Here is a 24,079-nt window from a genome sequence, read left to right as displayed (position 1 = left end):
ATAATGAGGAACAATCCGTTAATTGGCTTTCAAACAGCTGTAGGCTGCTATTAGGCTGCCCTAAGCCTCCTCTTAACTCGACTAAGCAAGCCCAGCTCTCTCATGATCTTTTCACAGGTCCTGTGCTCTAGGCCCCTGGCCATCTAGTAGTACTCTGCTGGATGCTCTTCAGTTTCTTGATATCCTTCTCGAACTAAGGGACCTAAACATAGATGCAGTAATCCACACCAGTGCAGAATTATTCACAGTGTCTTATTCACAGTAAGAAAACAGTGGGCTCATATGGTACCTGGTGTCCTTCATAATCTCCATGTGCTTCTCAGAAGGGAACTTAGCAGCCTGGCTCTTGACTATCGCTTTGTTTATAGAATTTTAAGGTATTAACATGACTTCCATGAATTGCAGATGTTTATTTTTAGATGCTTCTTCTTCCAGTCATACATTCCAGCACAGAAATATTTAAAATGCAAGTATTAAACAATTGAGTTCTGGAAGGCAAATAAATAAATAAACAAATGAAAATCCTGTGCTATTCATTGTTGACAAAACTGTATCAACTACACTGTTACTAAGGGAGACAATGGCTGTGGATTGCACAGCAAAATGCATTTTATGGAATTCTTCATTCTTCAGTGTGTCATTAAATAGCAAGACGGGAAGTGGAGAGCAGGAAAGCGAAATGAATGACTGCAGAGAGCTTCTAGGAAGTCTAAGATATAAGTAGGGATCATTTTTTCCTGATACAGCATCTCTACACCGTTCAGTGTTGGACATCTTACTGATAATCTTGACTATAACTTTTTTACTCTAGATGGTGAGTTTTAAATGGGACTCAGATTTCATAGCTGAATACTTTTGGTGCCCCTCAAGCTATAGTTTCACTGTCCTTTCGAGTCATTGTGGTAGATTTCCACTGCTAGTTTGGTACCACCCCAATCCTCCAGCCCTGTGACGATGTCCAGGAGAGTAGTTGGAAGCCTGAGCTGTGCCCTTTAAATGGCTACAGAAACTTGCAAGAAGTTCAAGTGGACTCTGATGTGGCGACTAGAGGAAGGATATAATAACTGTCTTTGAGAACACACATTTACAGGAAGAAAGATTTTGTCATGTGGCACATGACCCCATCTTATAGAGGAGTTCTGAGAAAATTGTAGGGTTTTCTTGATATTTCAAAGGTAATGTGTTTTGTAGCATAATACTCTCCTTTTGTTTTCAATTTTTAAGTCTACTTGATGTCAATTATACATGCTTCCATTTCTTTGCATTAAAGATGGTATCTGTCTGTTTCCTTCTGTATTTCAAGGATTTCTATCCTGAAGTCTTACTTTTTATGTTACTGCCAGTTACTTCCACACAATATTTAACAGATTATGCCCTTCAAGTGGCTATCAATGTTTCCCAAAGTTTTGTAACGTAAGTTTAATATTAGATCCTATAATCATTCTTAACATCAACTTTATTATTTCTGTGTACTTGCTTATTCTCTGTAAGTTACAGTTTGTTATTAACTTAGAATCATGAGAAGTCCCACAATTTACCACTGAAATAGCCTTACTTGAGAGCCAATTTAACATCATAATTTATTATTCAGCTATCCCACATTCTTTCATGTAGAATTATGTGGAACATCCATTCTGTAATTCTGCTTAACCTATGGATTACGAATTTACTAAAAAGCTTACAGACATCTAGAGCCAAAAAATAGTGACACAGTTTGATGGTTACCACAAGGTTTGAATTTCCGGAGTTCCTGAATTTTTCTGTTGGTGTCACTTGATTTTATTAATGGTTTAATATCCTGGAGAATCAGGATGCAAAGGGTTATTGTAACATCCAGCTTTATTTAATCTTCATTAGTGATCTGGAAGTGGAAGCAAACAGCTCATTAACAGAATTTGCAGATGCAAATAAATTGAGAGAAGTTATGTACCCAAGGGAAGACTGCAAAATAATAAAAGGACATCCAACAGGCGTTTAAAATCTGGACAGCAAATGACAATTTATGTCAGAAGAGTTTATATTAAGCCTATATTAATACAGCTCAGAAAATGATTAAAAACACAAATAAAAATGCAAATTAATCCCGTACCTTAAGATACAGAATAAGACATTGCATCAGCAGAAGAATATATTTTCTCTTAGGTATTTGGAAAGGAAACCAGGAAACCTTGCTTAGAATTAGAGCCTGTAGTCAACAATAGGCAAAATAGGTAGGCAAAATAGAGACATGATGTAAGATATTTCTGCTTTAGGGTTTTCAATGAGCTAATGATATCTCCAGTTCACTAAACATGTTCAGTGAACTTTGGAAGTGGATTTTCCACAACTTTGGTTGTCTAAATATTGTAATTTTTCAATCAGTCTGGCAGGAGGGTGACTGGATTAATCCCTGATTAAAATTTATATGATTATATACAGTCTTAAATTTGCAAATGAACAGATGTCTTTTTACTTTTATTAATTTATGCATTGGTAAAGATTAAGTATAAAATAAGTTAATACAAGTAAATAAGTAAATACAAGAATTTCTACTAATACATAAAGAACCCTCACAAACCTATTTCAGGCTTTTAGTAAGTTTATTTACAGAAATAAATAGCAATGTTATTGTATTTTAAATTACACATGATTGATAAAATAATTAATTTTAATTTCTATTCTTGGATCTCACTACCTGAAGAGCCGTATATGTCAAAAAAAAAAAAAATCAGTAAGAGCAATGATTAAAAGAAAAATCATGGTTATTTTTACATCATTTTTATTCCTACATGAGGTTCTGTGTTTTCTCACTCTGGGGAATAACATCTCAGGCATACAGAGAAATAAAAATTGTACTACTTGCTTTGGCTAGCTGTAAATACACAGTCATGAGCTCATCAGGACATAATGTCATTCAGATGTGAGCCTGCGGTTTGCTAAACAATACCAATGGTTTTGAAAGTTAATCCTTATTTCTTTTATACTTAGAAAGTTAAAAGTATAATTAAAAACTTCAGTTTGTTTAGCTCATTGTCTAAACATAATACAGGTCACTGTATACCTAACATTATGCAGCAGTGTCTTCCCTCCAGTAATTTCCTGCCCAGGGCACTTTTCTCCTCATAATCCTTTCTCCTTGTTTATTTTTTCAATGTTCATATCAAACCAGAAAATGTTCCCTTTCTATTCTTGATACAACCCTTCTTCCTTTTCTGCCTGCCTTTTATCTGAAGGGTGTTTACTGCAGTAACTCTTCCTCTGCTTTTCCCTTCCTTCTCTAATTGCATTGAAGACTATTTGAAACGATTCCCTCTGTCCCTAAAGACTGTTTAAGATCAGATTAATTGATCACCTCATCATTTTTGCAGTCTCTTAGTAGAAGGTGGCCTAGAGCTTCCCATTTTGAGCTTGACTCAATATGATGTTCTCCTGTCATTGCCCCTCAAGCGTATGTATCACAGCTGTGAAGCTGCAGAACATACAATTTTTGGCAGTTATCAAGCTTGCTTTGCATTTGAGGATGGTGAGATAAAAAAAGACCTGTAGCATCCTGAGACACAACTGATCACATATGGGGGAGAAGGAAAGAAAATACAGATTGTGCAGGCTTTGACCTCAAGTATATATTTTTGTGTGTCTGGTTGCTTAACGATACACATTTGTGAAATCAGCATTGAATGCCCTCTGAAAAAGGGCAGTTCAATTTATTGATGTTATTGTGGAATGACAGAGCATGATTTGATCAGCATTTTTATGGTACAATTGAACTCAAAAAAAAAAATGAGGAATACTGAAAATATGTAGGCTTTGCAGACAGGCAGAGGAGGATGAGCAATGGAATGGAATTTCAGTTAATGTGTGTGGTATGTCTGGAATCTTTATCTGAGATATAGTATTAAAATTGAATTTCTCAGAAGAAATATAGGCCTGTCAGAGAAACACTACTGGCAGCATGAGACAAAAAGAGTCATTGCTTTCATTCTGTTATTTATCTGCTTTACAAACAAAACTATACAAAATAGTTAATATGTCACTTTCCTCTATGCAACTCCACAGGTATTCAGTTAAATAATCTTCTTGGCTGTCAAATCCACATACCTTGGAATTGCACACCCATACATCTATGGCCAGGTTCACTGTCTTTCAGCAACTGGAGTTCCCTCATTTATCACAGTAGGTCAGGTCACCAAAGTACTGCTGATCGGCTTGCTTGGCCAGCTTCCCTGCATGGCAGCTGCAGAATGCTGACCATGATTAATCATGTTGCATTTATGGTGTTATATTAATTGTTTTGCTTTGCAGACAAAAGAAAACTTTTTGAACTGTTAGGTCTATGACAAGACACAGGTTGTCGATTTATTTTCTTTCTATCTGTGATCAAGATGTGTCAAGCAGTAACACTGCATGGATATGGCTGATATGACACTCTGATCAAAAATTCATAGTTGTAGTTAATATTGGATCTTCCTGCTGAATAACCAACAGTAACTAACAGTGTTTTACAGATTTTAAAATAAATGAATAATTGGGAACTATCAAGATTTATACTTAAGGTTTCATATTTTCTCTAATAAATGTGTTTTTTTATCTTTTAAGTGCTTTTGGTCCATATATTCCCCCCTCCCACCCACCCCCTCACCTGCCCTGCCTTTTGGCTATAATTGAAAAAAAATCCATACCTTTTACATTTTTAAATTAAATATAGTCAGGGATTTGAATAGGAGCCTACAGGACTTATTTCACTTCCATTCCAAATGCTGAGTCCATTATGATTCTCCTTATAGCTCTACTCAGGATGGTGTCTTTGGCTGATCTATGGCCAGATTGCTCAGTACCATTCTGTTGTATCAAGTCCTACCTTGTTTATTCATTTCAAAAACTATCCTAAAGCTTTAGTCTCTGATTTCATAGCAGAGATTAGTAAGCCTAATAGATGTTCACTACCAAAAGGCAACACCATCTCTCCTTTTCCCATCCTCAGCTAAAGGGTCTTCCTTTCTTGTCACTTTTCTTCATCTGATATGCGGTAAGTGAGCGGATGATCAAAAATCATTCAGTTGAGTGATGGAGGGAGAGAATAGTGTTTTTTTATTGATATTTTAATTAGTTCACTATGGAGAAAGAGAAGTGCCCTCACTGACAGAAGACAAATAGTTTTGTGTGATGGGAAGGAGTTGCAGAAGGGAGGACAGAAATTTATTCTGACAACAGAAAGCATGAAACTCATCTTTAATGCCTGGTCTACAATGTGATGGGTTAAATAAAAAAGTTCCCATTGGGTGGGAAACCCAGTGAATTCTGAATCACATTCTTATTTATCTTTGCAGTGCCCTCATAGTTATTACTCATAATATGCATAGCTGAATGCCCCACAAAGGTGTGAAAATCCAGCAATACACAATATTATACTGCTTATTCTGCTTTTAGTTCAGCATGGTCCAGACAAAGTATCACTGAATCTGTTTCTTTTCTCTTTTCTGACTAGTAAATCATAAGTATCTCTGCTGAAGACAAATTATGGTGCTGCCTAAGTGGACTGAGTAAAGCGTCAGAGTGGTTATTCTTGGTTGGATCATAGTCCCTCAGATCTAGGTGAAGATGAGGTGACAGTAATGAAGAGCTACTAAGCTCCTTTTTCCTTTCTGTTTTGAATCTTCTAGACCAAACAAGTTGCTTGTAGCCCAGAAGAGCTATTCTCTACTCAAAGTCTCTATTCATAACAAAACAAAATAAATGCATATGTTGGTCTTCATATCCCCTGTGGAAGGATATCTCTCCCTGAGAAGTAGAAACTTAAGGCTCTATTAGATTTAGTTGCACTGGCTTATAATAATTAGTACCTTTGGCTGTGTGTCTTGCCTCCCTGCTCATGCTGAATATACTAGAACAGATGCATGGCCACCCCTTATCAGGCTTTCTTCATAGGCTTGTTTTGTACCATAAATCTACTGCTTTTCACTTGAGTTAAGATGTTGAGCTGTGAACCTGAGTTCAATTAACAAACCATGTTTCCTTCTGCCTCTGCTATAGGCCAGTAAATTCTGGTAGAACAGATAAGAAGTCGATATCATGTTTTTATCATATAGCTGTTACATCCATTGACAAACATCTGTCAGAGCCCTATAAAAAAAGAGCAAGGACCCATACTCTCACCATAGTTTGGATGAAAGCGAGAATTCTGAAGCCAAATCTTAGCCTTAGCATGTTGAAAAAAAAAAAAAAAAAAAAAAAAGAAGTTATTTCAGATACTTCTTTTCATCTCATTCATTCAAAGTTTGCCCAAAATATTTTTTTTAATATAAGACCACATGGTATTGAAGGAAATTAGTCCATTATCAATATATCTACATAAGATCACAAACTTTCTCTTTTGGGTCAAAGAAAGGTACTAAAAATTTGTTCCCACAAGAAGCACTGTGAGACTGACAGGCACATTAACAAGGGATTTATTTTTTATTCAGTCCCACCTAACTGTATATGATTATATCTATTTCAGTATAAAAACAAGAAGGAAAGTTTTATAGTATGGCAATCAAAATCTAATGCAGTATATTTTGTCATGCACAATTCACATTCTTTGTGCATTATGACTAATACATGTGAAGAGTTGGAATGTTTTAAAAGATTCCTTTAGAAACAGGGATAAAAATAAAAGCTATGCAGTCAGATAAAAGTGAGAAATAGAACACACCAAATTTTTTAATACCTTGACTTTGCTCTGGAACTATCAATGCCATCTGGCCAAATAATTCAGGATAGGAAGAAGTATCTAAGAGTGATCTAAGAGTAGGAGTGATCTCCTGGTGGAATAGAAGTTCTTAATATGTTTGGTGTCTCTATTGCTGACAGGCTAAATAGAGTGAAGACGAAAATCAGGGTGTACGGCTGAAACAGCAGCACTTTGATCTTACGCTGTGCTTTTAAACAGCTCTACATCCTTCAGAGCCTGACATATGTTAAATCAGTTCTTACATTTCCCCATCTTAGTGTAGGGAGGATTGCTACTGCAGAGGTGAACAGGTTAAAAACTTATTCACCATTCAAAACTTATTTACAGAGCACCCTTAAATGCAGTCATGGTCATAACCAACTATCTGGCCCCATACCTATTTAATATTTTTAATGAGCAACAGTTTCAACAATTACAGAGCTGCACGTGCACATTGAAGACTCCCCAACCCTCATGTGTATATCCAAGATTAATCAGAGAATTATACTAAAAGTTTCTGGTGACTAAATCAATCTATTTTAATTTTTATGGATAATAGTTTGTGTGATTTTTAAAACAACTATGGAGATATAGATATAGAAATACAGATATAGATAGATATAGATATAGATATAGATATAGATATAGAAATAGAGATAGATATAGATATAGATATAGATATAGATATAGATATAGATATAGATATAGATATAGATATAGATATATATAGATATATATAGATATATAGATATAGATATAGATATAGATATAGATATAGATATAGATATAGATATAGATATAGATATAGATATAGATATAGATATAGATATAGATAGATATATAGATATATAGAGATATAGATATAGATATAGATATAGATATAGATATAGATAGAGATAGAGATAGAGATAGAGATAGAGATAGAGATAGAGATAGAGATAGAGATAGAGATAGAGATAGAGATAGAGATAGAGATAGATAGATATAGATATAGATATAGAGATAGAGATAGAGATAGAGATAGAGATAGAGATAGAGATAGAGATAGAGATAGAGATAGAGATAGAGATAGAGATAGATTATTTTTTTTTTTTATAGCAAGTTCTTTAGTATTGCCAGCTGCTTGAAGGAGGTGATTGTCCCACTCTGCTCTGCACTGGTGCAGCCTCACCTGGAGCCGTGCGTGCAGTTCTGGGCACCACAGGATAAAAAAGATGCTAAGCTATTAGAGAGTGTCCAGAAGAGGGCTACAAAGTTGGTGAAGGGTGTAGAGGGGAAGTTATATGAGGAGCAGCTAAAGTGACTTGGTTTGTTCAGACTGGAGAAGACGAGACTAAGTGGAGGCCTTATCGCAGTTTACAGCTTCCTCACAAGGGGAGGAGGAGGGGCAGGCCAAACTCTTCTCTTTAGTGACCAATGACAGAACCCGAGGGAATGGCAGGAAGATGTGCCAGGGAAGGTTTAGGCTAGACATTAGGAAAAGGTTCTTCATCCAGAGGGTGATGGAGCACTGGAACAGGCTCCCCAGGGAGGTGTCACGACTCCAAGCCCAACAGGGTTCAAGAAGAGACTGGACAACACCCTCAGACACGTGGTGTGAACTGTGGGGTTGTCATGTGCAGGGACAGGAGCTGGACTCGATGATCCTTGTGGGTCCCTTCCAACAGGACATTCTATGATTCTTTATGGCAATTATATACAATAAACACAGGAAAGGAGATCATTCCACCTGAAAATCAGAAACTTTGTTAAAATCTTTTTCATTCTGTGTTTGTAGCAACTTGCATTGTCAGCATAACCCAGTGGTGGAAACATGTAAGAAGGAGCTAACAATCAATAATGAAGAAAATTTCTGTATTTTTCTTTCTAATGGTTGAAGGCATTACAGACTGTTACAAGATTTTCTCCTGAGATCCTCATCAGCAGAAAAATGTTAGAGCTGTCTTGTTCCTTCAGTTTAATTTTCTAAAACCTTGAGTGGATGTGTCAGCTACTCTGTTTCACCTAGATCACGCAGGGTATGTGGACAAGTATAAACAAAACAGTTCTGTAATTCTGTAGTGAAGTTCCTTTGAGCTTAGAGAAGCTGAGCTACATTCTCCAGCTGAACTCACTCCTGAACTCTTGTACTGCAGCTAAGTTTTTGCACGACCAGGCACATTTCCTTTCTGCTTTTCTATATTTGACTGTATTCGAAGTGTCGCAAAAGGAGGGCACAGAGCAGTAGTTCTATCTCTGCTGCTGGCAGATCCATCCCTGTGTAGCTCCCAGGCTGACCCACATCCCTCCCTACCTCCTGTGCTCAGGAAGGCAGAAAGTCTGTCCCTGTAAATAATTGGTAAAGAACTGGGACAGATTTTCTTCTTTGGAGTACTCAGCATACTTTCCTGTGTATTGCTGTTCTTATTTATTTTCTTGTCAAAGGGGTTGTCTGCATAAAATGAGAAGCAATAGTACTTCCTGTTAGGAAAGGTTGGAGTTTCGTTCAAATGTCTGTTCTGGTTTTGGTTTGTGTGTCTATTCTAGGAGAGATAAGTTGCAATCGTGAAAGTAAACTAAATCACATGTGCCTATCTTCTCAACTCACAGTTATGTGCCACCAGTAGCTTGATGTGTAATTGCTCTTAATACTACTGAAAAATGCCAGTTATACAACTTCAGGTATTTCAAATACTGGTATTATTTCAGATTGTCTTAGCTACAGAAGATTGGTTTCAAAATAAGACACTTTGATATATTGTACCTTCTTCCTATTTGCTTACATATTAGTTGGGTCAGCAGTTTTGAAATAACTGCAGCTTTGTTCATTAAAGTGTTTGTTGTCATTTTGGCTACAATAAACTTGGCACCAAATTACTCGTCAGCATTTTGAAAAGATTGTTCTGGTGGTAGGAGGATAATCGGATTGTCAGGAAAGATCAGTAAATTAATGTTAACATTTCCTGTTTGAATTCGCTAGTTCTTCAAATCCTGTTCATAAAATGAGGAGAAAGACTTAATAGAAATTGTACTAGAAACCTGATTAGAATTTAAATGTATGAAAAGTGTTTTTCATGGTAGCAGACTTAGAAAAGTAGTTGCAAAAATAAATCCCTAAATGTTTTTATGTTTTCCTGTACCTACTAACTAAAGTGTTACCAGAGACTCAGTCATTCTCCAGAAAATGTCTTTTGTCTCACTGGCATGATTTTTGTCTGCTTTCTCTTGACTTTCTCTGACTTGTTTTGGTTTCTTTTCTTTTCTTTTTCTTTTTTTTTTAACTTTTAATCTTTTTTTTTTGTTTTTATATATATACTCATAGACATTAGTAACACAATGTCTCCTTTTTCTTTTTCCATTGTTATACATATTTGCAGGAGTAGCAAAAATTTTCTCAGCTAGAAAATTTGCTTCCTTTAATATGCTTCCTTACCCCACAGTCTTTAAGTGTATTTGTGCTGTATGCACTGGTTGTAAAACAATATGCCTAAGACAAGACCAAAGACTAGTTGTGCAGTTGAGTCAGAGATACAGCTGTAGTGCAAGGTAACTGATTATTCACAAGACAAGGCTCAGACATGGATACTGAAAATATTAGCATCCATCCATCTTTTCCCTGTCTTCCTTTGACCTCTACCGAAAAATGGCCTCCCTTCGAAGTACGCATGAATTTCCACCTGAACTGAATATGGACTGGAGGGGACAATAAGTATGAACAAGACAGTTCTTCATGACTCTCTTGAAAAGAAAGTGTTTCTTACAAGTTATACAGATGCCTATCTACCCTCTAATCAAATGGATACTGATTTTTTTTTTATTATTTATTTTTTAGGAGGATAATCTATCATGTATTTTTCTACTTGGGCAGGGTGAGGGAGCAGGATAGGAGGGTGCTTGGGTGCTTGCTGTTTATTTATAATAACTACTTACAGCAGAGAGAAAACTGATACTTCACTTCTGGAGTACTCAAGAGCAGACTCTGCAGGCAGCTGTAGGATCCCTACAGGAGATCAGCCTCTATTTGACAAGAGTTGCCTGTAATGCAAAGTTTGGCTGGCTCTTGTCACTGAAGAGGCTGAAGAGAGTAGAGAGGCAACACTAGTATTTGCAGCTAATCCTAATATGTAAGGACCGATGAACCCATAATGCTGTGTGCACAATGTCTCTGTACGTATCTTCATAGCATAGCGTGTACTTGACACATTTCCTTTTTCTGGAGAAGTATTGTGATAGGAAGGATGGGCAGATGGGCAGTCTGGCAAGGGGTCATCTTTCCAAGTGTTTTTGGACCTGTTGAGAATATGTTTTTCCTAATCACAGAATCACAGAACCACAGAATGGATAGGGTTGGAAGAGACCTCTGGAGATCACCTAGTCCAACCAACCTGCTAAAAGAGGTACACCTAGAGTAGATTGCATGGGAATGCGTACAGGTAGGTTTTGAATATCTTCAGAGAAGGAAACTCCACAAATTCTCTGGGCAGCCTGTTCCACGGCTCTGTCACCCTCAAAGTAAATAAGTTTTTCCTCATATTCAGATGGAACCTCCTATGCTTCAGTCTGTGCCGGTTGCCTCTCATTCCATCATTAGCCACCACTGAAAGGAGACTGGTCCCATCCTCTTGACATCCACCCTTGGGATATTTATAAACATTTATGAGATCACCTCTCAGCATTCCCTTCTCCAGGCTGAACAGACCCAGTGCTCTCAGTCTCTCCTCATAAGATAGATTCTCTAGGCTCCTAATCATCTTCGTAGCTCTCTGTTAGACTGCCTCCAGTAATTCTTTGTCTTTCTTAAACTGGGGGGCCCAGAACTGGACACAGTTCTGCTTCTTTCATTCAGGAAGAAGTCTAAAGATCTTCTGAAAAATATTCTAGATGTGAGGGTGATCATGCAAGGAAGGAAGAAAGACATGAGGGACATTTCGAGGCAGTTTGGAAGTCAATGTCTTGTTAGAGGTCTGCCTCAGGCAGCATTATTTACAGAAAAAATGGTGTTCAGAGGAATTTCAACAGCTAATTCTAAAGACCATTATTCCTTAGAACATCTGGAAGAATATAACAAATGTACCATTTAGAAAGCAGAGAGATATGTTGTAAATCTTTCCCAGGGTTCTCTGTCAAATAATGTTTTATAGAGTGAACTGCTGTGACCTTGAATTCACATTCACACGTTGGCTGCCTTTCTCAGTTAGCAAGATAGTTAATGTCAAACTTGATCAATAAGATGATAAGTTCTACTTCAGGTAAATATTTGTTTTGTCAAACAGTATTTAGTGAGCAATATTTGTTACAAAAAATGAGGGGAAGAAGGTGCTTGGTGATCATCAAATTTGTGCATACCAAAGACTCAGGAAAAACTTTCAATTACTTAAAAGTGGAGCATCAAATGTGATTTTCCCCATACAGACCAAACAGTGCTATATTATCTTTGAAAAGCAGCTATGTTCTACATGAGGCATACAACATCCTATATGAAAAGAAAAAAAAATAATACAGGAGTACATAATTTTCCACAGAGTTTTATATTAACATAATTCACAACAAAACTTGATATAATGTTACAGGCAATTTACCCATTAAAAGCAGAACAAGAAAGAAAACAGGGGGAAGTCTTCTTTTGAAAGCCAGTAGACTTTGTCATGTTTAGTTCTTTCAGGTGCATACTGACAATACCAAATCAATACTTTCACCAAGTATTAGTTGAAAAATGCCTGATGTTTCCAGTAGGCAAAATATTACCTTGTCCATTTAAAATGAATAGAATTTGAGCTCACTTTTCAATTAGGAAAGGATGTGATGAATATTACATAAATACTTGTTTTTTTCTTTTATATTTTCCAGTGTTTGCAAGGAATACACCATCTTAGATCCATATGATTCATGCACTTAATAGCTGCATAATTCATCACATCTTGAACATTCAGGTTAATGGCTTTTTTGTTTAGAAAGTAACTGTTTTCTGTATGATAAGAGATGGGTGCAGAAACTACGCACAAGAAGGTAAACAGGTAGTTTATTTACGTTCTTATTTAGGAACGCATGCTAACTTTTACATTTGTAGAAATTAGGCAGACAACATGTAACAATGAAATCAGTTCTAGTTCCTTGTTTCAGTAACTTATACAATTAATGTAAAAGTACTTTTTGTTCTTACCATAAACACTTTTAAGCTAACAGCTGAGATATGTTATATATTATTAAATACATTTAATCAAAGTCCATTTGAATCTTTGGCTGAATATTATTCAAATTCCAACACAGAAAGGGAAGAAGTCACTGTCATTTTACAAAGAGGTTGAGACAGTTCACTTTGACTAACCACAAGGTTCAGTCCGACATTTCAAGCAGTTTCTAATCTGCTCCTGTTGTCAAATGAAGGGAAAAAATAGGGGTTTTCTTCAAACAACAATTACTTCAATAGACTTTAATGAATGAAGGTGATGATTTTTACATCATATATACATATATAAATACACACTTTACTTAGTATATAGATGTCTGCAATTTCCCCTTATTGCAAAAAAATTAACAGTTTTCAACTTATACTGAAAGACTCAGTAATGTTGGTCACAGCAACACACCAGTTTAAAAACAACAAGTTTTAAAATATATCATTTTGTTCTAGTTACTGTTCAAAAGAAATGTAGTGATGTTATGAAGTTCAGGTGCTCTCTCCCAAGATGTCTGGGGTGAAATCTTGAACCCACTGAGATCAACAGAAATTTTGTCCTTAACTTCAGTGGCTTAAGCTTATATGTGTTTATGTGTCAAGAACAGTGATATGAACCTAAGAAATGAGAAGAAAAACCCCTTTGCCACAAGATATGTAATCTGCAAGACTCAACAATCTAAACACTACTGATTTTGCTTAGGGTTTTCCAGTCCCTATGTTATATTCAAGTATCAGAAATACAAGTAATTTATATCTAAATAGATCCAGTGAGAATATTAGCCTCTTATGGCTACAATTCCAGTAGATGTTGACGGTCTCTCTTAATGCTAAGCTAATATTTTCTTTCCACCATTTGAAATGTATTATGAAAATGTGAAGCAAAGTCTTCACTTTTCATGACAGTCATTGTAAGAAACAATAGGCAGGTCCCGAAGGCATAGCTGTAATTTACATATGGATTAAAGTTTATGACTAGTACTTACAATATCTGAACACCCCCAGTAGAACCATCTTCTGAACACTATGGAAATAAATATTAAGTTAGGACTGCAAGAATTTAAAAATTCAACACTTAGGTCATATTTTACTGTGTTTGAAAATTAGTCCTCATGCTCTAAGAATGGAAAACAGTGTTTAAAAATGAAAAGAAAAAACAAAACAAAACAAACAAAAACCACAAACAAACAATAAACCCAAAAAAACACCAAAACCACCTCCATGTGAAACACATTTTTCTGCAGCAATAAACACACCAGAAGTAAAGGATTTATGTCTGATGCCTTGCACTATGAAGCAATTTTTGACAGAGATAAATTAGCCTGAGAAAACTGAAAAAAAATAATGAATTAAACAAGAAGGGGGAGGGGGGGAGGCGGGAAGAGAAAGTATTAAGATCAGGTAAGTACAAAAATAACTAGCTTAACTGAATAAACATTATGAAAACAAAATATACCCAAGGGAATAGTAAGGAAGTAGCATAAATACTTCAAAGCAAGCCTTATTTTCATGAAAAACAATCGTATGATTAGTTTCAGGTTTCTAGCCTAAAGGTATTTTTCTAAAATTCTTTTGTACATTATTCATATTCTTAGTATAAAGAGCCATGTTGGCTCTGTGACTATTGGTAGTAGGGTAGCAACAGAAAGAGCTGTTTTGCTTTCTGCTTTGCATTCTTTCATTGAAGTGGGCTCAAATGTTAAAGTGGCAATGGAATTTGGCACTCAAGTATCTACCTTTGGTCTCACAGCTAGAATTTGATTCCCAGCATTCACAGTATCTTTTGAAAATGATGAGTCAGACAGATGTTGGCAGACTTCCAGATCTTGGTTACACATGTGAAAGGACACTGCTTTTCTTTTACAGAAGGGAAATAAAGAAAAAAAGAAAAAAAAAAATCCCAGATGAGCAGTCATAGTTTTGTGCCCAGACAGAAGAAGGATAAACTGAATTTGCATTAGAAACCCCTGCACCCAATTAGGGAGTAGAGGAATGTACCATAGTCTTAAGAAGGTATCTCTTGCTTCTCCAATTCTTAACAGTAGGAGAGGAAACAAAGTTTATTGTGATAGTTTTTTGTTTTAAATAAAAGTTTTGTAAGGTTGAAAATAATCCTTTAAAAAATGAATACTAAATAATAAAAGAAATCTCTATCCTGAAAGATATAATCTTGCTTTTCACCTATCACCAACTACCACTTAACATAACTATATTGCTCTCAGAGACATTTTTCCTCATTTACACCTATGTGAGCTATAGATAAGATGTGATTCTTGTCACAGGCAGAAACAAGTGAGGAGCTTCAGGCAATGGTGGGGATTGAAAGACACTTGTACAGAAGCCCTTTGCCCGGTAAGCAAGACTGAGGTGTGGAACCTGGGTCCAATCTAGATTCCAAAAGACCCCCAAATTCAGGAGAGCTTGGATATGATATTTTTGCATTTAAACCAAAGCCACTAATTTCTGAAGGATGAGAAAAAGAGTTCAGATTCATCTTATGCCACACACAAGGGTGACCTCTCTTGGATGAGGAGAAAAGTGTTAAACATTCTCCCTGACACTTCAATCTTTTTTTTTAGCTTAAATCTGAAAGGAGCTACCCAAAACTCCATTTCCTAAAATTGTGACTTTCTTCATCTAGAAGAGGAAAAGTCCAAATAGGGATTGCATTTAATCCATCTATCGTATCAATCTGGAATATGCCATGTTTTATTGATATCTATTGTAAATTCTAAGTTACACCAGTAACAAACTCTTTCATTCTATAATTGCCACTTTGAAGACTGAAAACATTCAGAGTGAAAATCTCTGAGCAAATATCAGTGTTGAATTGTGAACTGTATTTGCAGATACAACTGATACAATTGCATTCACAAATATAAAACCCCTACTGTATTTCCAAAGGAGGTAGTTTTGTCAGTAACTGTTGCTGAATGTGGCTGGAAGAAATTTAAGGACCATCCCCAGAGGCATCATAGGCCAAATAGTGTCAGATGAGGGTTCAAAAGACCAAAACACAGAAAACTGAAATCCTGACCAACAGAGATGACAATGGGAGTTTTGTGATCAGGCTCAGCTACAACACAATTCATCCCTAAGTTTTTAAACAATTCACTCATATTTTAAACTACTCTAAAAAAACCCAATATCACAAAAGGTAGGAAATTATTTTGTGTAAAACATTAAAGCAATAATATTTATTATTTTTATAGTAACAACTTACTCAGATTTTTGCAGCAGAGGTGTTTTAGAAGTTTTTGTGAAGTAAAAACATGGATAAACCTCTACATGATCAGTTTCACATAATTTTGAAAACTGACTTTCTTCTTTTGCTATTCAGATGAGAATACAGATGTCTTAGTTCTGGTGGATGGTTACCATAAGACAAACATAAAATATACAAAGAGCTGCTTAAATATTTTCATTGCAATGGTTGAAGCTTCTTAAATATTGTAGGTGTTACAACAGATGAACTTCCAACTGGGGTTCATAGTAATGCAAGCTTAATTCATTATCTTGTTAAAGTCATTCTCTGCTTGATGGAGTTTCAACATATCAGGCACTAAAAGGGGCCCTCTTCCAAAATAAGGTAAGAAATTTTGTCCTGGAGGTGATGAAAACTGTGAATACCATTGCTGCAAGAAATTTTTAATAACTGATATTTTAAGACACCAGTTCTCAAATACAGAATTCCCAAGACACAGAAGCAGCACATATCTAAATTTATTATCTCTTCTCAATAGGTTTTTGAAATGTTGTTTGCAAAATACACCTGTCCTTATGTCTGGAGAGCCAATCCAGCATCATTGTACTTCCTCAGTAAACAGCCTGATTATTTTTAGAATTTCATTCAATAACTCATTATTCTAAGCTTAAATTTTAACATAGCAGGATAATAAATCCATTGCAAATATCTATGTTGTGGTGTTACCTGAGGGCCTAAAATTGTATTTGAGGCAAAACACTTTCTTTTCCCCTCAGTTTAAAACCGATGTAAGAAGCCACCGAAGGATGAACATACCTGAATTTCCAGCAGGTACAAAGGGAACAGGTTTGAGTTTAGATCCCATCCAGGAAAAGGTTTGAGCTTAATAGACTTAGATTATTTAATGCTCTGAACTCCAGCCCAGCTTGGACACAGATAACAGAATTGTCTAACTGTAATTTTATTGGTTTAAGATTTTTCTTTATGCTTGAAAAAGACCTCTGAATATGTAGGGAAAATTTAGTCACCGTGAGCTGAAATGCTCTACTTTATTGAGGAAACATCTGGAAAACTCAGATTCTTTCATATACGATGTTGGGAACATCAAAGCAGCACTCCAATCATATTCAGATATAATTGGGAAGCCATTGAAAATCTTTCCATTATAACTTCTAAAGTTCCCCAGCTGCTAAGAAAAACACTACCACATCGCCACTGGCAGCCACACAGAGACCTGTTCAGGAGCTCTGCCTCTTACAACTCAAGTGGCTGGGAACCTCACTGCTACTGCAGGAAACGGGCAATTTCCAGGATGCCTCTATTCAGGAGGAGAGCCTTTGTTAAACACTTGGCTTTTTGATTGAAAATATGGAGCATGGTGAGATTAAAGAAAATCAATTCAGTCCCTGAAATGAACTCTTGCAAATTTGAAGCTCATTGCCCAGTTCTTCCTGTTTCCCTAGGGGAAAGAGAAATGGGGGACCATCACCATTGTTGACAGCCTTCGATTTAATTTTCTCATGTGAATTAATTCATCATGTCTGACACTGAGAAATAACTAATGGGTGAGATGAGTGTATATGTGTGGCTTTGAAAAGAAAATCATGGCCTTGAAATACTGCTTTCTTTTATACTTAACTGTAGAAATCCCAGTAACAGTTTGAGAAACGCCTCTCCACAATGAAGGGCTAAATTTTTGCTATGTGCTACCAAAAATACTTAATAGTGCTAGCATACAGTCTGTTGTCTGGTTTTGTTGTGTGGGTGTAGATTTATTTCTTATGAGTGTTTCTGTTTAGAGCTGAAATTTCAATTGTACCTTCAGCCCCAGGAAAAAGAAGAGAATGGGTAAATTTTATGAAGGAATTATGATACAGAATCTGAGACACTGCAGAATTCACTAACCTCCTAGCAGTCTTACTTTATTTCAGGTTTTACTGTCCTGCTTCTGAACTTGTGTTGCCATTGTAATACAAGCAAAAATTCACATTTACTTCACATTTATTGCAATATGCAATATTTTAATTTTAAAAGGCAAAGTACACATATAAATTGGGCCAGCATGCAATAACATATTCAAACTCAGTGTTTGTGTCACAGCGTGGATACCTTAACAATGACAATTTATCAGTTTTGAAGAATTTTCACTGGGAGTTTTACAAGAAAGTTGTTTTACAATAAAAGGAGTCAGGCAACTCATATTTAAATTTCATCAACACAGAGGAAATAGGGTGTTGGGTAAAAGATAACATCAGTAAATGATTTCATTCCTAAATTTTGTTTCTGCAATTTGTGTGTTAATTGGTCTCACATTCTGCTACTCTAATGCAAAATTGCTTTGTTAATCACTCTATGGGAAGTAAAAGCTCTACACTCTTCTTTGAATCAGGAAGCATTGCCCTTAAGTCTCTTTAGGTGAGATATTAAGCCTTCTCTATTCAAGGAACTGGCCTTTGAGCAGCATATATCTACTGGTTTTGGTTCCTTCAAGATACACTGTGCTAATGCCAATGCCAATGCCAAGAACTCTGCCAGTTTGGAAAGGGTCCAGACAGATGTTACTCTGGTGATGTGCCTCTATTTTGTGTATGAGGCATAACATTAAAAATACATCCAAGAAAATAATATTCAAAATCTTCTACTTCCTACTTACAGCTAGGTAGCTATTTCCTCTTCTCACACTAGATCTTCTTTAGGAAATACTGATGAAGTTGCCTAATACCTCCAAAAGAAGAAACAAAACACTTGATCTATGTTTTAATTTTCTTTTCCTCTACAATAAAACCGAAATATTGCCTTAAAATACCTAATACAGCACTTACCTTTTTTACCTCAGAGATCTGGTTTATCAGGATAACCTTACAGTCTGACCTCCAAACCTGTCTCATAACCTCAGGCACTTGGCTGTTTATTTCTGTGTGTGAATGGAAGTAATTTCTCTTTCATAGATGCGTGGGTATTTGTTCCCGTCCTAGGAATGCTGTGCTGGCTAAAATCTGCTTTGACAAAGATGCTGACCAGGTCTAACTTCAAAGCTAGGTCTGTCCTCAAAGCTAGGATATACTAGATCCTCTTTAGACCATAGTTCGTTCTTTGTGGTGGGTCGGTTGAAATAATTTTAGCTCTCTATAAAGTAAATCAAGTGTCTAGAAACCAATAAACATCTGTGATAGCTCCTTAATAGCAAATGATAGATTAACTAAGATACTGTCTCATATCCAAGATTTCATAGTTGTAAATTTTGAAAACATTCCCAGCACAGATCACCAAACAATTTTACTAATCTGCCAAGAGAGGATCTTACCAGACAATCTTTTAATTGGGGCTGGGGTTTCTATTTCAGACAGGATAGGACTGCTGAGCTTTTGAGTTCCTCCACTAACATATTTTTACATCATAACCTGAATATATCACATGGGTCAATCAATACTATACAGTTATAAGTACTTACTCATAGTGGCTTCCAGAAAACCACAAACTCTGCTCAAACCTTTCAAAGAAGTTATATGTTAGAATGAAGGGTTTAGGCCATCAGCTGACATTCTGGGCCACAGATTTTAGGTCAGAAGCCAGGTCATCATCCATGCCTCAGATCTGCCCTCCCACAGATGGTTTGATCTCACATGTCATAAATCAGGCAAAAGACCAAATTCTAATACATTGAGAAACTAAAAGGTATATTTAAAAGCCTTATATCATCCTGTCCAGGATTTCCCTTACCCAAAGAAAGACTTAACCTATAATTTCAAATCTGGAAGCTACCTCATCAATTTAACACCTCAATTTAACACCTGGTGATCTGCTCAAACAACAAGGTGAACCTAGCCAGAGTAATTGACCCTTCATGATATGTAGGTGGACACATAGTAATCCATCTTTCAAGATCATCCTCTAATGTCCTTTTAGAAGTAAACTTTCTAGTTTTTTACTGTTCCTTTGATTGTTACTGAGTGTTTTCATTTTGCTTGTATTCCTGTGTGTGTTCATAACAAGGCCAGTCACAGACACAATTTGCTGATACAGCTACATAGGGTACATCTTGAATGCCATATTTTGCACATAGCAGTCTGTTAAATATAAAAGACCAACAATAATTGGTAACTACTTCCCAAAGTACAGATAGTGTTAGACTGTCATAGGAAAGGAGTCCTTCTCATCCTACTGCCATCCGCAGTCCTTTTCTTTATCAGTACTAATCTGTTTCAAAACCCTCCCAGGGGAAGGAAAAAAAACTAAAAACTCCCCAGACCACAAACATATATGTAAATTTCTACTCCTTTTAGGGGCTGGAAACCCACCAGCCCTGGATGATTCCAAGCACCTGTGCATTAATTCCTTACAAAATGGGACCAGATGCCTTTTTAAGGGCCCCAGAACTCCCATGTTTTACAATACTGGAGGTGGGGGGCAAAAAATTCTTAAATTTTACTTAAGCAAGCACTAGAGTGGAAGATAAATTAGAATTTATAGACTCATGAACAGGAGGTTAAGCTGAAGGCAGAAATAGAGTAAGGGCAAAGTTGGGAGGAAGTAACATGATATGCTGTAAATCAGAAAAGAAAAGGAAAAAAAAGAGGAACAAAAAGGCTAAAGGAAAACAAGTGTTCTGGAGAAGATGTAAAGCATAGGCTAGGAAAGAAAATGAGACTAACTAGTCATGAATACAGGAAGAGGCGTTAGGTACAGTAGAGAAAGGGAGACTGGAATTGATGTGAACATCAGTAGAGTATATATTAAGGTGGAATATCACTTCTATATATAATCGGGGAAAATAAAAGCCCAACTGTTGAATTAGTGTGTTAAATTTACTTGTTTTATAGTGAAAACTGGAAGAATTTGCTTATAAAGAGGAGCCGACTTTAGAAATTATTTCAAAAGCAGTGTTAGGACATTGTAAACCAGAACAGCTGTTCAGAAACCATTACGGCCCATTGTGCAAATTTTTCTTAGTTCAGTGCTTATTGGCTTAATAGAGTGCTCAGCAGGAATCCTTACGGTTCCCTCTATTAATCTTGCTGTCAGCCCTGCACAAATTCCACACTTAAAAAAAATACCCTCAGCCCCCCCTACACTTCCAGCATGACAAGAATGCAGAGGGAGTCAGACCCACTCTTCCAAAAAGAGAAGGGGGTTCTGCTGTAAGGATGTTGTGCATTGCAGAGGTAATGGGCAAAAGGAAGCACATTGCTGTGCCTGGCTTCCTCTCATTCCCTTTCTGTTTAGATAAACACCTTATTTTTTCTTAGTCTATGTTGCTTTTCACAGAAACAGTGCTTTTATCTCTTTTAAAGTGAAGAAGATCTGTCCCTCATCACATCCCAAAACACAAGGAATGTAGAGTTCTACTCTTCACTCATCCTTATCTGCCTCTTTCACTCAAAATGTTCATATAAATAGAGCTACTAGCCAAAACACCAACAGAAATCTTCTTGATATTTGTTTGCACAAAAGGCATCCTTAAAAAGATTACACAGGGGAGGATATAACTTTTCCCTTTGTGGTCAAAGCAGAGTATATTAGTTTGTTTTTTAAACCAACACCAGTACACTCACACAGCTTTTGAAATGGTACTTCATAGGCAATGTCTACCCACAAGGCAGTGAGTAGAGAGGCCTCAAATATCTTGAGAAATTACGTGGGATTTTTTCTAAAAATATCTTCATTATCCAGTATATGCAAAATAGATCCTGCAACATCATTAACGTCATGTTCTCCCTTCATTCCTGTGTGTGATAAAATGTCATAAAGTTTTTCTTCCAAATTAGGCAAGCTTTGATTTATCTTTGAACTAGGCTTCTGGCTGGGGTAGAATTTTCCTAATTGAACTGTAGTCCCTAGAAAAACTGCAGAGACGTGTTGACATAACCTTAATCACTGTGGTTCTGTGGGTTTGTTTAGCATAGCTGTTTGCTTTGGAATAGAGAGTTTAGAGAAAATTCTGTGTATATTGCACTCCACAAAACACATAAAGAGCTGTGACTTCATACAGTAATTAATGCAAAATACTTAAACTTTCATCTGGTGTTGATTGGTCCTCTATATGCCATATGTATTGAAGATTGCAATCTAGCTCACCCTGCTATGCAACCAGAACTTTGGTATCACTGCACAGCTTTGTCCTGGATCCTGCCCTGAAGTTCAACCTCTTTAGAGATTACTCTATGAAGAATTGTTAAAATTACATTAATTTCTTCTATCTTTTACCTTTAAAAAGGCTTTTATGTACCAGAACCTTTCATGGTGTTTCTGAGTTGTGTGTCTGAAGATGAGGCTGCATTTTCCATGTGTAGTAAATAGAATGAATAAAGCAGCAGACTACAGAATGCTATGTAAATTATTCACAGGATTTAGGATGTTTGGTTATGTCTTGCATTAATCAGTATGGTTTAAATTACACTTGCCACAAATGGAACACATTTTTTACTAAAGGATCAAGGAGCCCAATATGAAGATAACAGACTTTGCATGTTTTGTACCTTCTGTCATGACAGATCAAGCTATCATTCACTGCATGATGTGTATTACTCCTTTAACAGCAATGTTAGTTTTCTTCAGGGCAATGTCATAACAAATAAATATAAAGCATAAATGTGATGTCTTTATATCGTTAGCATCTGAGGTGTGAGATTGCCTACATTAGCAACTGCCCTTGAGCTAAAAAAGATAGCCTGCAAATTCAGTTCCATAGAAGATTTTACTGTTGTTCTTGTGCTTAAGAATTTATAGATAAACTGGTGCCAACTTTTACTATGTACATAGCTTGGGCTTTTTGGATTTTGTTCAACTTCTAAAAGCCTGTTTTGACAGCACAGATTTGTCTATGGGTAAAATAATTTAAAGAGAGGCGGAACGCAGCTTCCCATGTATTTGAAAAGAAACTATGAATTCGAAAGCTTCTCTGAAAGAATGATATAAAAAAAAATTAAGGGACAGACAAGGAGTTACTTGGAGCAAATCAGCACAGCTCTTTCAAATTCAAAGAAGCAACATTGATTTATACCAGATGGGGATCTGCCCATAATAAAATCAGTTTAAAATTTAAATATTTATAAAACTGAGGTATTACAAAAAGTTTAAAAGTAAAATACTTTTCTTAATCTTTCCAGTGGAAGTCCCATGGCTTTTTGTGGTTAGTGGTATGTTTCCACCATGCTATGTTTTTAACTGAGTTACTGGCTCTTAATTTGCCGCAGGCCATCATGTGTCTGTATCTGCATGTAATTCTGAGCTGAACAAATTAAGCTGAATAAAAATAAAATTATTTCTTTTTCTAAAAGAGCTTTAAAATTAACAAAAGTTAATAGCCCTTGAATTACAAATACAAGGTGATAAGTAGAAAGGCAAGGTTTGTTAACATCTAACATATGAGCAAGGAAAAGACTTCTCTACAAAAAGTCTAGGGGAATTTCAGCACACTTATGTCCAGCTGATGGCTCTCCATAAATCTAATATCGTCACCCTTTGAGTTCTCCCTCTGGATGGTGCTTTGGCCCCAAGTTCTATAGATTGCTTTTCCAAGGCATGTTCCTGTATTTATTGGCAGCTCCTCTGAAGTCAATGGCTTATTCTCTGTTGGAGTCCTTGTGTGTAAACTGAAGGTATTTTAATAAAGAACCCTAGACTGAAGATGTTTGGCTGAGGATTTCTAAGTACAGTCTCATGTCCTGGTCCATGTAAACCTCAAGGAACATGTGATTCAGTAGTTTTAATGTTTTGTATAGTTCTTTGTGCTGACCCACAGTCCAGATGTTCCAGCAGAAGTTATCTGGAAGCCAATACTCTGCTTGGGACTCTTTTTTTAAAATACAAACTGGAACAATGAAAATAATTCCTCCTCCTCCATGAGAACAGCTCGGCTTAGTTCACTGATTTAGCAGGAAAAAAAAAATGTAAATCCTCTAAACTTTCACAGTGCCATTGATTTTGGAAGTACTTAGTATGTACTGCCTGTTCAACCAGTTGTTTGAGTTGTCCAAGTGTTATTAAAAGTGTCTGGAGTTGCCTGACACAAATAGGTACATTAGGACTGAGT

This window comes from Columba livia, chromosome 4 (assembly GCF_036013475.1).
Source record: "Columba livia isolate bColLiv1 breed racing homer chromosome 4, bColLiv1.pat.W.v2, whole genome shotgun sequence".
NCBI lineage: Eukaryota > Metazoa > Chordata > Aves > Columbiformes > Columbidae > Columba > Columba livia.
The sequence above is the reverse complement of the archived record's forward strand: the minus strand, read 5'-3'. Positions refer to the sequence as shown.